This window comes from Delphinapterus leucas, chromosome 13 (assembly GCF_059928025.1).
Source record: "Delphinapterus leucas isolate spDelLeu-1000000601 "Yukka" chromosome 13, BTC_Dleu_Yukka2, whole genome shotgun sequence".
NCBI classification, from domain to species: domain Eukaryota; kingdom Metazoa; phylum Chordata; class Mammalia; order Artiodactyla; family Monodontidae; genus Delphinapterus; species Delphinapterus leucas.
This window is the reverse complement of record NC_143141.1, coordinates 78,810,859-78,826,902: the sequence shown is the minus strand read 5'-3', so window position 1 is coordinate 78,826,902 and position 16,044 is coordinate 78,810,859. Positions and strand designations below refer to the sequence as shown.

Sequence of the window (16,044 nt, the reverse complement as noted above, 5' to 3'; positions counted from 1 at the left end):
TTACAATGTAGCCTGTCCTAATTGATACACAGGGACAGCCACACAGAGAGGATCTTTTTTCTCAGGCTCTTGATTTTAATTCTAAATACTCAGGGGAGACTTTCTGATTGCCTCATCTTGGGTCTGGTTGTCAGCAGTTGTCCAATCATCAGTAACAAGCACTAGGGGTAATATTGTACCTTGTAGACAGGGACCCTCTGCTACAGTTAAGGGGATTTTAGTGAGCAGGCAAACATTCCACAAAGGTGTCTACTACAAGCAGACATGGTTATAAAATTAGACCATTATATACTGCTTTAAAAACAATAAATGAAATTGAAACAGTTTCACCTTTTACAAGAATTTTAGACTCTCATTACTCATTCAATGTTTATTGACTACCTATTACATTCCAAACACTCTTCCAGGCACAGAGGACTCATAGGCAACCCAGAGAGAAAAACACTTGCTCTCACCAAAACCCAAAATAAACAAATTAAATACATTGACATATAGTGACAGTGGAAGAGGAGCTAAAAGGCAGGGTAAAAGAGAGTGAGGAGTGCATTCATTACCTACTGCTGCTTAACAAATTACCCCAAAACATAGCAGCTTAAAACATTTATTATCTTGCACAGTTTCTGAGGGTCAGGAATCCCGGAGAGCCTACCTGGAGCTCAAAGTCTTTGAGGTTTCAGCCAAGCTGGTTGGTCAGGGCTGCAGATATTTCGAAGCTCCACTGAGGCTGGAAAATCCAGCACTAAGCTCAGTCACATGATTGTTAGTCAGCCACTGTTCCTCACTGGCTACTCCAGGGGCATCTGGGGACTCATTATAAAAGCATTCAGGGGCTGACTCCACATTTCATTAATCTAGCAGTGTCCACAAAGAGATGCAGTGCAGGGTCTTCTGACTGTTTAACTTCATGACTGCATGGCAAGGAATAATTTATGGAAAGAAAGCTTCAAAAAGTAAATTTAGGTTTATGTAGAATAATTATTCTAATTATGGAACTCTAAGGAATGTATATTACTAGAAGGAGAGACTTTTGTCAAATGAGAGTAATGGCTAATATTTCCTGAACATTTACTGTGCCAAGTTTTGTGCTGAATGCTTTACATAGGTCTAGAAGGGAAAGAGAAGTTTGAGGACAGAGTTCAGAATGATGGTCTCAGATAAATGGTCCCCTCTTTGCCCAAACCATATGGATTCATGTCTGAGTCCTAGCAAGAGAAGGATTATGGCAGGAAGCAGAAAGAAGAAATTTCCCACAAAATCTCTGAGAGATTTTGGCACCCCAAGGCAATGCAGCTCAGGAACCACTGTGACTGAGTACCAAGGAAACCTGCCTTCTGTTGAGCAGGGAAGCTGTGCAGTGTCCCGTGGACAGGGGATGATTTAAGGAGACTGTCAACCACATGTAGCACTTACAGGGAAGAAGTTGCAGGGGAGGCAGTGTCTCAGCCGCCTGCCATTTCATGGGCAACATCATTGAAGAGGAAGAGGAAAAAAATAAAAAGTTCGCATTTCTGATATGGCCCAGATCAACTATGCAGGGATCTTTAAAAACAGCTCCTAGAAACTGCCACAGCTGTTGGGGACACTTTAGCAGAGGTAAGAGAGTAGTTGGGGACACTTTGCAGAAGTGATTGAGGGCCCACAATAGCAATGAGAGTGAGACAGAGTGGTAGGTAACACTTAGATCTTTATGATAGGAAAGAATATTTCTTTTGTGTATGTGTGTGTGTGATGAGAACTTTTTAAGATTCATTCTCAACAACTTTCAAATATGCAATACAATATTATCGACTATAGTCACCATGCTGTACATTACATCCCCACAACTTATTTATTTGATAATTGGAAGTTTGTACCTCTTGATCCCCTTCACCCATTTCACCTACCCCCAAACTCCCTCCCCTCTGGCAACTACCCATCTGTTCTCTGTATCTACGAGTGTGGTTTCGTTTTGTTTCGAAAAACAGGAAAGAATATTTCTGGTGGATGTTATGAGAATGTTAGAAGGCCCTGTACTTATTAATAAAGTATGTTCCCATCTTATTATTTCATTACACAGAAAGTTGAAACTCTTAGTTTAGACACCCTTTGAATTAAGATATGTAGATTGAATATTATATAAAAAGGAACAAGAGAAAGAAAAAGAAGAGCAAGGAAATAAGAGAAAAAAATATTTATTTCTAAGTGTAGAAGACAACTAAGATTTATCTTCAATATATATTCTAGAGAGAGTATCAGTGAATTTTGAATTTTTGGTTGTAATAGTGAATTGGTTCTAATAGTGAATTTTCTCATTTGTAAATCTTTAAGTGTAAATAATTCTAAATGCTTGTAAAAATGCCATTGCTCCATGCAGCCTCCTTACGATGGCTCTGGTGTACCCTGAGATCTACATAAATGTTTTTTTTCAAACATTTTAGGTCAAGAAGTCCACATAATGATTCTCTTAAACATAAATTTAAAATCAGTAGCTAAAAGTCGACAAAACCACATTTAACCCCCATATTATAGTTATACTGTTCCTCCTGACCAAGAGATAGCTGGTCCTAAAAGCCAGCACCCTTGAACTGTGAGACTTGGAGTGTCTCACTATAGGACTGTTCACTGACAGCATTGCCTTCGTAGAGGCACTTGGCTAATAAAAAGAATGAACTAAAAAATATCTGGCAAACATCAACATTTAGATGTTCAGGCCATCAAAAATAATACATATATATATATACATATATATGTGTATATATGAAAGAGACTAGAATAATATTTTTATTTTAAGACTTTCAAGGTCATTCACCACATGTTATATAACTGCAACTCCAAATGTTTTACTGTTATCCATTGATATGATCAATTAGTCCCCCTCAATGAAACCATACCATAAAGAAGCTTTTAGTGGCAGAGCACGGTACGTTAAGGATAAGAAAAATATGGGAAATGTAGTTCAACTATCTCTATAAATTAAAAACAAAGTAGAGATTGGGACTAGCTACAGATGAATATCCACTTAGAGGATAGTATGTTCCCATTTTATTGGATTCCTCAGGAACTAATTGCTCTTTTCAACAAGGTTTTTGTGGGCTAATTATACTGCTACAGAACTTTTACACATCGTTCCTTCTGATTTTTTAATGGAAACTTTATATTCCCCAGTAAAATAAATATGGAGTTTTTCATAAATCAAAATGTCTATCTGTATTATCCATGTGTTCAACCGTCATAGACTGAGTAATGGCCCTCCAAAGATGTCCTTGTCCTAATCCATGGAATCTGTAAGTATTCTGCATTACATGACAAAAAGTGCTTTGCAGATATGGTTAAAATGTGTTATGGATCTTGAGATGGGGAGAGTAGCCTGGATTATCCAGGTGGGACCAATGTAATCACAAGGGTTCATATAAGAGGGAAACAGGAAGACCAGAGTCACAGAAGCTATGTGACACTGGAAGCTGAAGGAGAGAAGAAAATGTGATGGTGAAAGCACTAATCATAGTCAGAGAGAGATCGGAAGATGCTATGCTGCTGGCTTGAAGATGGAGGAAGGGGCCACAAACCAAGGAATGCAGGCAGCCAATAGCTGGAAAAAGCAAGGAAATGGATTCTCCCCTAAGCCTTCCAGAAGGAACACAGGCCCGCCACCACCTTGATGTTAGCCCAGTGAAGTTGATTTTGAAGTTCTTACCTCCAGAACTGTAATATAATACATTTTAAGCCAATAAATTTGTGGTAATTTGTTTCAGCAGCAATAGGAAACTAATATACCAACTAAATAAAGACTTAGACATTTCTGTTTTGTAAACAAGTGAAAAATATTAGCCAGGTAGAATTCAGTCTTCAGAGTACAGGCTGTTCCCCAAATCCTAAGACTTCTCTTCTTCCAAACGTGACGGAAGCCCGTTTCTCTTTCATTGTTCCTCCGTTCTGCTATTTGCTGAATAAGTGCTACATCATTTTATATAAGAGACTTGAGCATCTGCGTATTTTGGAATTGGTGGTGCCGGAATCCTGGAACCAATCCCCTGTGGGTACCAAGGGATGACTGTATTCCTGTTTCATGTGACTTCTGATAAGTGTTTAATCTTGATAGAGAGAAAGCTAATTGACTAATATATGTTTTCCTCTAATGTTTGGGTTTCTTTTGGCTTAGCCATGTGTATTAGTTTTTAAGTTTATAGCTTAAAAATTCATTATGTTGTGTCCTTAAAAACTGCAAAGGAATTCTATTCTCAGTCCAAACCAACCAGACTAACATATTTGTTTCACACTCTCAGTAGCAACCTTAATGAGGCCCAGGCCTATGATTTAGCTCTCTGTGAATTATCCAATAGAGATATTGTTCTCCACAATGCTGGGTACCACACAACAGAGGAACTAAAATGTCTCCTATTCTCTTGTTCTGTTATTATGGTTTCTCTGTTCAACTTCTGCTCTCTTCGATTTAGATCCTTTTAAAAGAGTCTCATGCTTTCCTATCTTTTCATAGTCTAGTTCCTGAAAACTAAAAAGTAGTCGTGTCATTAGCACAGAGTACATTTTCATTTATGGTCTTCTTTAGAATTCCTTACTGAAATTGATAGCGTTAAACAAAAAAAATTTTTTAATGTTGAATTTCTGACATTATTAAGCATCTTAACTTTTAGTTTAAGCATCATTCATTTTTGTAACATTTCAGAGAGGTCAGAGAACCACATTCATTTTCCTTTTCTCTCGCTTTTTTTTGGATCTTTTCTTCCCAGATGGTAAAATTGAGATATGGACCACAAAGAGTATCTCTGGGGACTGAGTGGATGCCCGAACTTTTGGCTGCCCACATCTGGCCTTCTCCCAATGCTTGGGGAAATGTTCCACATGATAAATTTTATAACATCCTGAGCATTGTGCTGGGCTTGGTTCAAGGTAACTCCTTCTAGCTGAGGAAATGAGAGTATCTTACATAAAACTGTCCTGATATTATAGACAAGCTCATTATCAAGTGCCACATTGAATAGCATGCTTTTAAGAGTTAGAAGAGGGGGAATTCACTGAACTACAAATTGGGTAAGAAGAGCTTTTGACTGAAAGGAGTTCTTGAGTCCTGCCTTGAAAGATAGCTACTATTTGCATAAAGGAGAAAAAAAATGGCATTCTAGATGAGGAGATTGATTTAACAAAATATAATAGTCTAAATTAAATGGTCTAAGTGGCATGATCCTGTGGAGAAAAGTTGACTCTAGTCTCAACTTTGCACAATCAAACTTAATAATGCTTTTTTGTACATCTTTATTGGAGTATAATTGCTTTACAATGGTGTGTTAGTTTCTGCTTTATAACAAAGTGAATCAGCTATACGTATACATATATCCCCATATCTCCTCCCTCTTGCATCTCCCTCCCACCCTCCCTATCCCACCCCTCTAGGTGGTCACAAAGCAACGAACTGATCTCCCTGTGCTATGCGGCTGCTTCCCACTAGCTATCTATTTTACATTTGGTAGTGTATATAGGTCCATGCCACTCTGTCACTTCGTCCCAGCTTACCCTTCCCCCTCCCTGTGACCTCAAGTCCACTCTCTACATCTGCATCTTTATTCCTGTCCTGCCCCTAGGTTCTTCAGAACCATGTTTTTCTTTTTTTCTTAGATTCCATATATACGTGTTAGCTTACGGTATTTGTTTTTCTCTTTCTGACTTACTTCACTCTGTATGACAGACTCTAGGTCCATCCACCTCACTACAAATAACTCCGTTTTGTTTCTTTTTATGGCTGAGTAATATTCCATTGTATATATATGTGCCACATCTTCTTTATCCATTCATCTGTTGATGGACATTTAGGTTGCTTCCATGTCCTGGCTATTGTAAATAGAGCTGCAATGAACATTGTGGTACATGACTCTTTTTGAATTATGGTTTTCTCAGGGTATATGCCCAGTAGTGGGATTGCTGGGTGGTATGGTAGTTCTATTTTTAGTTTTTTAAGGAACCTCCATACTGTTCTCCATAGTGGCTGTATCAATTTACATTCCCACCAACAGGGCCAGACGGTTCCTTTTTCTCCACACCCTCTTCAGCATTTATTGTTTGTAGATTTTTTGATGATGGCTATTCTGACCGGTGTGAGGTGATACCTCATTGTAGTTTTGATTTACATTTCTCTAATGATTAGTGACTTTGAGCATCCTTTCATGTGTTTGTTGGCTATCTGTATATCTTCTTTGGAGAAATGTCTACTTAGGTCTTCTTCCCACTTTTTGATTGGGTTGTTTGTTTTTGTGATATTGAGCTGCATGAGCTGCTTGTAAATTTGGAGATTAATCCTTTGTCAGTTGCTTCATTTGCAAATATTTTCTCCCATTCTGAGGGTTGTCTTTTCGTCTTATTTATGTTTTCCTTTGCTGTGCAAAAGCTTTTAATTTTCATTAGGTCCCATTTGTTTATTTTTGTTTTTGTTTCCATTTCTCTAGGAGGTGGCTCAAAAAGGATCTTGCTGTGATTTATGCCATAGGGTGTTCTGCCTATGTTTTCCTCTAAGAGTTTGATAGTGTCTGGCCTTACATTTAGGTCTTTAATCCACTTTGAGTTTATTTTTGTGTATGGTGTTACGGAGTGTTCTAATTTCATTCTTTTACATGTACCTGTCCAGTTTTCCCAGCACCACTTATTGAAGAGGCTGTCTTTTCTCCATTGTATATTCTTGCCTCCTTTATCAAAAATAAGGTGACCATATGTGTGTGGGTTTACCTCTGGGCTTTCTATCCTTTTCCATTGATATATATTTCTGGTTTTTGTGCCAGTACCATACTGTCTTGATTACTGTAGCTTTGTAGTATAGTCTGAAGTCAGGGAGCCTGATTCCTCCAGCTCCGTTTTTCTTTTTTTTTTTTTAATTTATTTATTTTATTTATTTATGGCTGTGTTGGGTCTTCGTTGCTGTGTGTGAGGTTTGTCTAGTTGCGGTGAGCAGGGGCTAATCTTCGTTGCAGTGCGCGGGCTTCTCGTTGTGGTTGGCTTCTCTTGTTGCCAAGCATGGGCTCTAGGCACAGGGGCTTCAGTAGTTGTGGCTCGCGGGCTCTAGAGCACAGGCTCAGTAGTTGTGGCGCACAGGTTTAGTTGCCCCGCGGCATGTGGGATCTTCCCGGATCAGGGCTCGAACCCGGGTCCCCTGCATCGGCATGCGAACTCTCAACCACTGCGCCACCAGGGAAGCCCCCAGCTCCGTTTTTCTTTTTCAAGATTGCTTTGGCTATTTGGGATCTTTTGTGTTTCCATACAAACTGTGAAATTTTTAGTTCTAGTTCTGTGAAAAATGCCATTGGCAGTTTGATAGGGATTGCGTTGAATCTGTAGATTACTTTGGGTAGTAGAGTCATTTTCACAATGTTGTTTCTTCCAATCCAAGAACATGGTATATCTCTCCATCTGTTTGTATCATCTTTATTTTCTTTCATCAGCATCTTATAGTTTTCTGCATACAGGTCTTTTGTCTCCTTAGGTAGGTTTATTCCTAGGTATTTTATTCTTTTTGTTGTAATGGTAAGTGGGAGTGTTTCCTTAATTTCTCTTTCAGATTTTTCATTCTTAGCGTATAGGAATGCAAGAGATTTCTGTGAATTAATTTTGTATCCTGCTACTTTACCGAATTCATTGATTAGCTCTAGTAGTTTTCTGGTGGCATCTTTAGGATTCTCTATGTATAGTATCATGTCATCTACAAACAGTGACAGCTTTACTTCTTCTTTTCTGATTTGGATTCCTTTTATTTCTTTTTCTTCTCTGATTGCTGTGGCTAAAGCTTCCAAAACTATGTTGAATAATAGTGGTGAGAGTGGACAACCTTGTCTTGTTCCTGATCTTAGAGGAAAAGTTTCCAGTTTTTCACCATTGAGAACGATGTTGGCTGTGGGTTTGTCATATATGGCCTTTATTACGTCAAGGTAAGTTCCCTCTATGCCTACTTTCTGGAGGGTTTTTATCATAAATGGGTGTTGAATTTTGTCAAAAGCTTTTTATGCATCTATTGAGATGATCATGTGGTTTTTCTCCTTCAATTTGTTAATATGGTTTATCACATTGATTGATTTCCATATACTGAAGAATCCTTGCATTCCTGGGATAAAGCCCACTTGATCATGGTGGATGATCCTTTTAATGTGCTGTTGGATTCTGTTTGCTAGTATTTTGTTGAGGATTTTTGCATCTATGTTCATCAGTGATATTGGCCTGTAGTTTTCTTTCTTTGTGACATCTTTGTCTGGTTTTGGTATCAGGGTGATGGTGGCCTCGTAGAATGAGTTTGAGAAGGATAGGTGTTAGCTCTTCTCTAAATGTTTGATAGAATTTGCCTGTGAAGCCATCTGGTCCTGGGCTTTTGTTTGTTGGAAGATTTTTAATCACAGTCTCAATTTCAGTGCTTGTGATTGGTCTGTTAATATTTTCTCTTTCTTCCTGGTTCAGTCTCAGAAGGTTGTGCTTTTCTAAGAATTTGTCTGTTTCTTCCAGGTTGTCCATTTTATTGGCATATAGTTGCTTGTATTAATCTCTCATGATCCTTTGTACTTCTGCAGTGTCAGTTGTTACTTCTCCTTTTTCATTTCTAATTCTGTTGATTTGAGTCCTCTTCCTTTTTTCCTTGATGTGTCTGGCTAATGGTTTATCAATTTTGTTTTTCTTCTCAAAGAACCAGCTTTTAGTTTTATTGATCTTTGCTATTGTTTCCTTCATTTCTTTTTCATTTATTTCTGATCTGATCTTTATGATTTCTTTCCTTCTGCTAACTGTGGGGTTTTTTAAATCTTCTTTCTCTAATTGCTTTAGGTGTAAGGTTAGGTTGTTTATTTGAGATGTTTCTTGTTTCTTGAGGTAGGATTGTATTGCTATAAACTTCCCTCTTAGAACTGCTTTTGCTGCATCCCATAGGTTTGGGTTTTCGTGTTTTCATTGTCATTTGTTTCTAGGTATTTTTTGATTTCCCCTTTGATTTCTTCAGTGATCTCTTGGTTATTTAGTAGTGTATTGTTTAACCTCCATGTGTTTGTATTTTTTATAGTTTTTTTTTCCTGTAATTGATATCTAGTCTCATAGCGTTGTGGTCAGAAAAGATACTTGATACGATTTCAACTTTCTTAAATTTACCAAGGCTTGATTTGTGACCCAAGATATGCTCTCTCCTGGAGAATAAGACGAATAATGCTTTTACCTCAAATATTTTCACTAAGGTTGTTCACAGCTTCGACTGAAGAATTGCCCTGTGCTCCTTCATGTCCATTTCAACATACTTTCCAAACCTTCGTGAGCTTACATATCTCACGTCCTCTGCCTGGAATGCTATTCTCTTCCCCAGTAACCCTACCCCATTAGCCCAGAAAATTCCTACACAGCTTTCAACACTCAAATATCACTGTCCTTACTTTCCTAGGCAGAATTAGACTACTTGGCTTTCAAGATACCTTAAACATATCTGTAGTCTTACATTTATTACCTCTACAGTATGTTCACACAACTATTTGTTGTTGCTGTTTATTTGTTTTGATGGAACATTTAAAAGCAAATTCCAGACACTATATTTTAACCTTAAATACTTCAGTATGAATCTTTAACAGATAAGGAGTTTCAAAGAAAGAGCAACAATACCACTATTACACTGCACAAAATTAGCAATAGCTCTTTAATGTTTTTAAATATCCATCTCATGTTCAATTTCTCTAAAATAGATCTAGCTGACTGTGTCCTCATGGTTCCAATCTGGGGCTTCTAGGACAACAGTAAGTGTTTGTATTTTACCACTGGAGTATATTAATGTTGTCATTTGCTCTCATTGCAGAGCCTCTGATGATCTGTTTTAGACAGTGTAGCAAGGACAAAATTTAAAATGGAAAATAAAATGTAGATAAAATAAAGTTTTAGCTTTGAGCATGAATCATAGCATGGCCTTGGATTTATTAAGTAATGTACTCTTAAGCAAGTTGATAGCCTTCTGGAGGCAAAATCTGTCTTGTCCATCAGTGGTTCTAGAAGGACATCCAAAGAGCAGTTATTGGTAGAATAGCCTCCTGAGGCTGGGAGCAATACTCTCCTAATGGGTCTCTCTCTTGATGGATATAGACCATAGGCTAATGGTCAAACCAAATGAATTTTTAAAAAACCAACAAAACCAACAAGCTGGAATATAATTTTCACTCGCAATGTTTCTTTTCAAAATGAAGGACCTCAATTAGTTTAACAGTCCTGGCCTCTCTCAAGCCCCTCTGCACTCTGCCAAGGGAAAGTGGAGTGACTTGCCTGATAATGTAACTTTTGGAAGAATAAACTATTCATGCTTAACTCATTTCTGTTTTCTTTCTTCTTCTCCCTAGCATCCCATAGGGAGTAGGAGGTCTTTGCTCTTCCATGATATAACCTAAGCAACTCTCCACCCCTGTAGAAGATTGCCTCTGACTGAGTGGGTAAGTCTGTTTAATTCTGGGGTTCACTTTGCAAGCCCTTTTGATATGCATGCTAGCTATGGGCCCTAATATAGCCTTTATCAGAAATCGAGATGATACTTAGGCCTCCAGGTGTTCTGTAAGCATAAAGAAGACTAGGGTCTTATTTCTCAGTTTTTTCAGAATCTAGATGAAGGGTACTATTTTGGGGGTCTTGTCAAAAATATAAATAATAATAAAATGGTATGTTAATATGCTGCTATATTCTATTGGCTAATATTTTACGTAGAATCATACATTGATACTCTTTTTTTTTTTTTTTTTTTGCGGTACGTGGGCCTCTCACTGTTGTGGCCTCTCCCGTTGCGGAGCACAGGCTCCGAACGTGCAGGCTCAGCGGCCATGGCTCACGGGCCCAGCTGCTCCGCGGCATGTGGGATCTTCCCGGCCTGGGGCACGGATCCGTGTCCCCTGCATCAGCAGGCGGACTCTCAACCACTGTGCCACCAGGGAAGCCCCACTGATATTCTTAAGTGGGATTAATTTGTGGCTTTTAGGGGTTTTGTTACCAGTATTACACTAGTTTTATAAAAAGAATTTAGAAGTTTTCTTTCTTTTTATTTTCTGTGCTCTGGAACAATTTAAATAGTATTGGAACTATCAATAATTTATATTTTCTCTAAAAATCACCCTTTTAATTCAGGCTCTCATATTTATTTGCTTAGAGTTGAGCAAAGTAGTCACTTATGAATCTTTCAGTTTTCTCTGTGTTTGTGGTTATTCCATCATCATTTTCAACTTTTGTACTTTTGTGCTATCTCATTTCCCCACTTGATCAGATGACCTAATGGTTTGTGTTTATATATTTCTACGGGTTTTTTTTGGAAGAAGCAACTCTTGGATTTATGTAATAGTTTTATGTTTTTTCTTTTCAAATTCATTATTGAATACTTTTTATGATTCTTCCCTTCTGCTTTCCTTGACATTCCTTTTTTCCTACCTTGAGACTTGTTTGTAAATATAAAGTTTCCAGCTATGAATTTTCTTCTGAGCTTTGCTTTGCTTCTATGCCGTATTTCTGATGTACTGATGGGTAAAGTCATTTGATAAGCAGCCAGATTTGCCCAGTTGAGAGATCTGCTGTCCTGTGAAGAAGAGAGCTGAACAGTCCATTGTTTGGATAAACATGTTTCCAGGAAGTCTCTTAAGCAATAAAGTTATACCCAATAATTTTCTGCCCTTCCCACTGAGAGATTGTATTTTGTGTCCCATTGGTATCAAACTTGTGGCTTGTTTTGGACAATGAAATGTTAACAGATGGTCCATTGAGGGCTTCTACCCTTATGGGATTCTGTCATTCCTCTTATCTCTCTGCCCCAAGATCAGTATGTCCCAGATTGGGGTTGTTCATTTATCCAGGGTCCCAGAATGAGGAAGACATGGAATAGAGGTGGAAGCAACCAGTGAAGGATGTGTAATGGGAGAGAGAACTAAATCTTTGTTGTTGTAAACTGCTGAGATTTCTGAGTTTTTTTGTTATTGCATCATCAGCTGGCAAAACTGTCTGACACAGCATATATTGAATATATTTACGTATATATATTCTTTTATATGTACCTTTATATACTATATTATATATACATATAATAGATCGTGCATACTCAAATATGGCATAATAACATCTTTTGAACAAATAATGTATAAGTATATTTTATGGAACTTAAGATGTAATTTTTGCTAATTAAATTTTATCAAAATTTATAGTTGTGTCTTTGCTTTTATGACACATTTGTGGTCATAGTCATGATTTGTTTGATGCCAAGCCTTTGGTCAAAAAAGTTCCTCCATTACAGGTTTGTTTCTTTGAGAAAATCCCATTGCTCTATACCCATCAGCTTTGGGACATGGTTATAGAAATTCACTAATATGAAAAAGGACACTGCCTGTACTTTTTGCAGTTTTTAAATTCTCATTTTATTACTCCTTAAAACCAGTGGAAATGACCTGTAATCATAGCGATATAATATATCTTTAGAAATGATCTCTCTTATAGAAGGAAAAAAATGGTCTTCTATAACCATCAGCTATATAAACAGTATGGGATATGAAGATAGTTTAAAAAATTCTAAACAGGGAAAAGAAAATACTCTATTTTTTTCTTGGAAACATAGTTAAGAAGTCAGGCAATATTTAAAGATTCCAAAATATGCATCTTATTTTTAACATAATAAATTAAGAGTTGTGCCTTTGATTTAGCAAGTGCTTATATAATTTTTTCAGATATTGTAATGTCTTATAGAATATTAAATATTTATTGATAGATCTAAGCAAAAATGTAAGATGTCAAAAATATTTGAATATAATGTTTTTGGTTCAGTGCCCCCTGCCTTACATTGTCATTATTTTACCTGGCAAAGCTGGCATAAGTGAGAATTTGGTTAATTGTCTAATTTTGTTCTTATAAACCCCATTTCTCTATATGTTAGTACAAATCTGAGTTTTAGTATGCTAATCTCTGAGTAATCAAATATGCCTAGGAAAAAATAATCTGCAGGGGAACTGCAACTACAGACCATATGATTTGCATTATTAGTACTTTCCATGTAATAATTCTACACATTGTTATCATTAGCAACACTATTTCAATCATGAATATCACCAAGTTCAGAAGAAATCATTTCTGAATTGTCTCTATTAGACCATGATCAAGAGGAAAAAATACAAGACCTAGTTTTCCTTTAGTGTTGTATCTGACATTTTTAAATAGACTCATTTTCTGTGGTTTCATGTAACCTATTACATTTGTCACTGAATGGCAAGGAGGCCTGTCTCTCATTAGCACTTCCGCTGGTACTTGAGAAAAATATCCTGGAAGAAAAAAGATTCAATTTCCCCCCCCGGATTTGGAGGCATTTGATTTTTTGGAGAATTTCAGTGAATATCATCTCTAATTTTAGTTGAATACCCCTTACCATATGATGTTACAAGATATAACTAACATACTATCCGCCTAGAAATATGTTTCTCTTTGATCCTAAAAATGGCTTTTGATTAAAAAATTGGCTCTCCATTATGTTAAGAGTGAGATAGGATTTAAGTGGTGGTGGGGGAGACTGATCTATAAAAGACAGAACAAAAGAATAGATCAGAATTAAGTGTTACTTTTTTATACATCTCTTAATTTTTTCCCTCCTTTATGTTCATCTAAGCCCCAGGATTCCCTGTAAACTTCTGCAGATTTGGAATGTGTTTATGTTGGGTTTGTCTGTAGTGTGTTGCATGTGTGTGTGTGTGTTGCATGTGTGTGTGTGTGTCTTTGGAAGGAAGTCTTGGAAAGTGTTTGTTTTTGTTTTTTTTGCGGTACGCGGGCCTCTCACTGTTGTGGCCTCTCCCGTTGCGGAGCACAGGCTCCGGACGCGCAGGCTCAGCGGCCATGGCTCACGGGCCCAGCCGCTCCGCGGCATGAGGGATCTTCCCGGACCGGGGCACGAACCCGTGTCCCCTGCATCGGCTGGCAGACTCTCAACCACTGCGCCACCAGGGAAGCCCTTGGAAAATGTTTTTAGCCCAGTTGTTTGCCTTGCTCCTCCTTCCTTTTTCTCCCAGCACTAGAGATGTTCTTAACATCTCTTAGTGACTCTATTGGGGTGAACCATTTAGGATGTGACAGAATTCCCCTTGCACCACTCATTAATGGACATATCCTAACGTGAGTGCCGAATGATCTTTGAGTTGTGAACATTAGACTGTGTCACTCCCATGCTTAATATTGCTTCTTGGTTCCCTCTTACCTAAAAGCTGAAACCCAGGGCTTCCATGGTGGCGCAGTGGTTGAGAATCTACCTGCTAATGCAGGGGACATGAGTTCGAGCCCTGGTCTGGGAGGATCCCACATGCCACGGAGCAGCTAGGCCCGTGAGCCACAACTACTGAGCCTGCGCGTCTGGAGCCTGTGCTGTGCAGCAAGAGAGGCTGTGATAGTGAGAGGCCCGCGCACAACGATGACGAGTGGCCCCCGCTTGCCACAGCTAGAGAAAGCCCTCGCACAGAAACGAAGACCCAACACAGCAAAAATAAATAAAGAAATCAATAAACTCCCAACCCCAACATCTAAAAAAAACACTTAAAAAAAAAAAAGCTGAAACCCGCACTCTATCGAGCATAATAAGGTCTTCACAATCTGGTACAAATCATCCATTCTGACCTCATCTCCACCCTCCAGGAGTCTCCAGGAGTCTAAACTTTCTAGAGTTTCCCTACAAGCTATATTCTGATCCCTTTGTCTTTGCACATCCTATTTGTGTGGCCTGGGATGTTCTTCACCAACTGGGGAAGCTAATTAATTCCTTTTGTTCCTTTTCTTTTAACTCAAATTCTAAACCGTTTCAGTGAAGCCTTTCCTACCCTGCCTCAGGCATCCTACAGAGTTCCGAGTGTATTTTGTACACACCTGCTGAAGTAAAGATGGCTAATTTACAGCCAATCCAATATCCCTTCTCTCCTCTTCCATTCATAAGAGATTCCTGATTTTATTTGGAGTGGCAGTGTGCCCAATTCCTAAACTCCTTTTGGCCAGGTGATCAATCTCTGGCCAATGAAATACAAGTAGATGGTGAGTGGGACTTCTAAGAAATCCTCTCAAAAGGCAAAAACTGGAACTGGCCTTTTATATCTTTACATACTGCCTGAAATGTGGATGTATTGGCTGGAGCTCCAGCATTCATCTTGGACCACAAGGCTCCCTTGAAGAAATACCGTGTGTTAGAGATGGTGGGGCAGAAAGAAGGAGAAATCTAAGATTGACACTGTGAGGTTGCCTTAACAGCCTTGGACTATGTACCTCTGAACTCTTCACATGAGAGATAGAGGTTTATTTATGGTGTTTTAACCTGGCCCTCTTTAGGTTTTCTGTTACGTGTACCAACTCTAATCTGGACTGATACATCTGCCTTACAGCAATTACCAAAGTGTATAATATTGGTCTATTTTCATATATATCTTTTCTGTGTTATTTCCCAGTAGGAGAGCTGGGGTTACTGTGTTGTGTCCTAATAGAAGGATCAAACGGAATCCCACCAGAGCGTGACTCTTGAATTCATGGTGGTGGTGAGGGTGAGGTCTTCCAAAAGGTCATTCATTTCTTTTGTGCATTTTTTTTTACCATCTGTCACTATACAAAGATATTACATAATTATTGACTATATTCCCCCACACTGTACATTTCATACTGTGACTCATTTGTGACTGGAAGTTTATACCTCTTTCTCTTCTCCCACACCCCCTCCCTTCTGGCAACCACCAGTCTGTACTTTGTATCTATGACTGTTTCTATTTAGTTATGTTTGTTCCTTTGTTTTGTTTTCTAGATTCCACATATAAGTGAAATCACAAAGTATTTGTCTTCCTCTGTCTGACTTATTTCACTTAGTGCAATACCCTCTAGGTCCATCCACGTTGTCTCAAATGGCAAGATGTAATTCTCTTTTTTATAACTGAGTAGTATTCCATTGTAAGTATGTACTCCATCTTCTTTATCCATTCATTTATTTATGGGCATTTAGATTGCTTCCATATCTTGGTTACTGTAAATAATGCTGCAATGGACATAGAGGTACATATAGCTTTTCAAATTAGTGTTTTTGTTTTCTTTGGA

At 38.2% G+C, this 16,044-nt stretch overlaps 1 pseudogene across 1 annotated transcript in view; it reads left to right on the top strand.

Annotated features, from left to right (window-relative positions):
* LOC149747799 (N-acetylneuraminylgalactosylglucosyl-glucoside beta-1,4-N- acetylgalactosaminyltransferase 2 pseudogene) overlaps window positions 1–16,044 on the top strand; it is a 106,832-nt pseudogene that overhangs the window by 7,056 nt on the left and 83,732 nt on the right. The window contains exon 2 of the transcript XR_016395510.1: window positions 10,323–10,412. The product of XR_016395510.1 is annotated as an N-acetylneuraminylgalactosylglucosyl-glucoside beta-1,4-N- acetylgalactosaminyltransferase 2 pseudogene (transcript). The remainder of the gene's footprint in view (window positions 1–10,322; window positions 10,413–16,044) is intronic.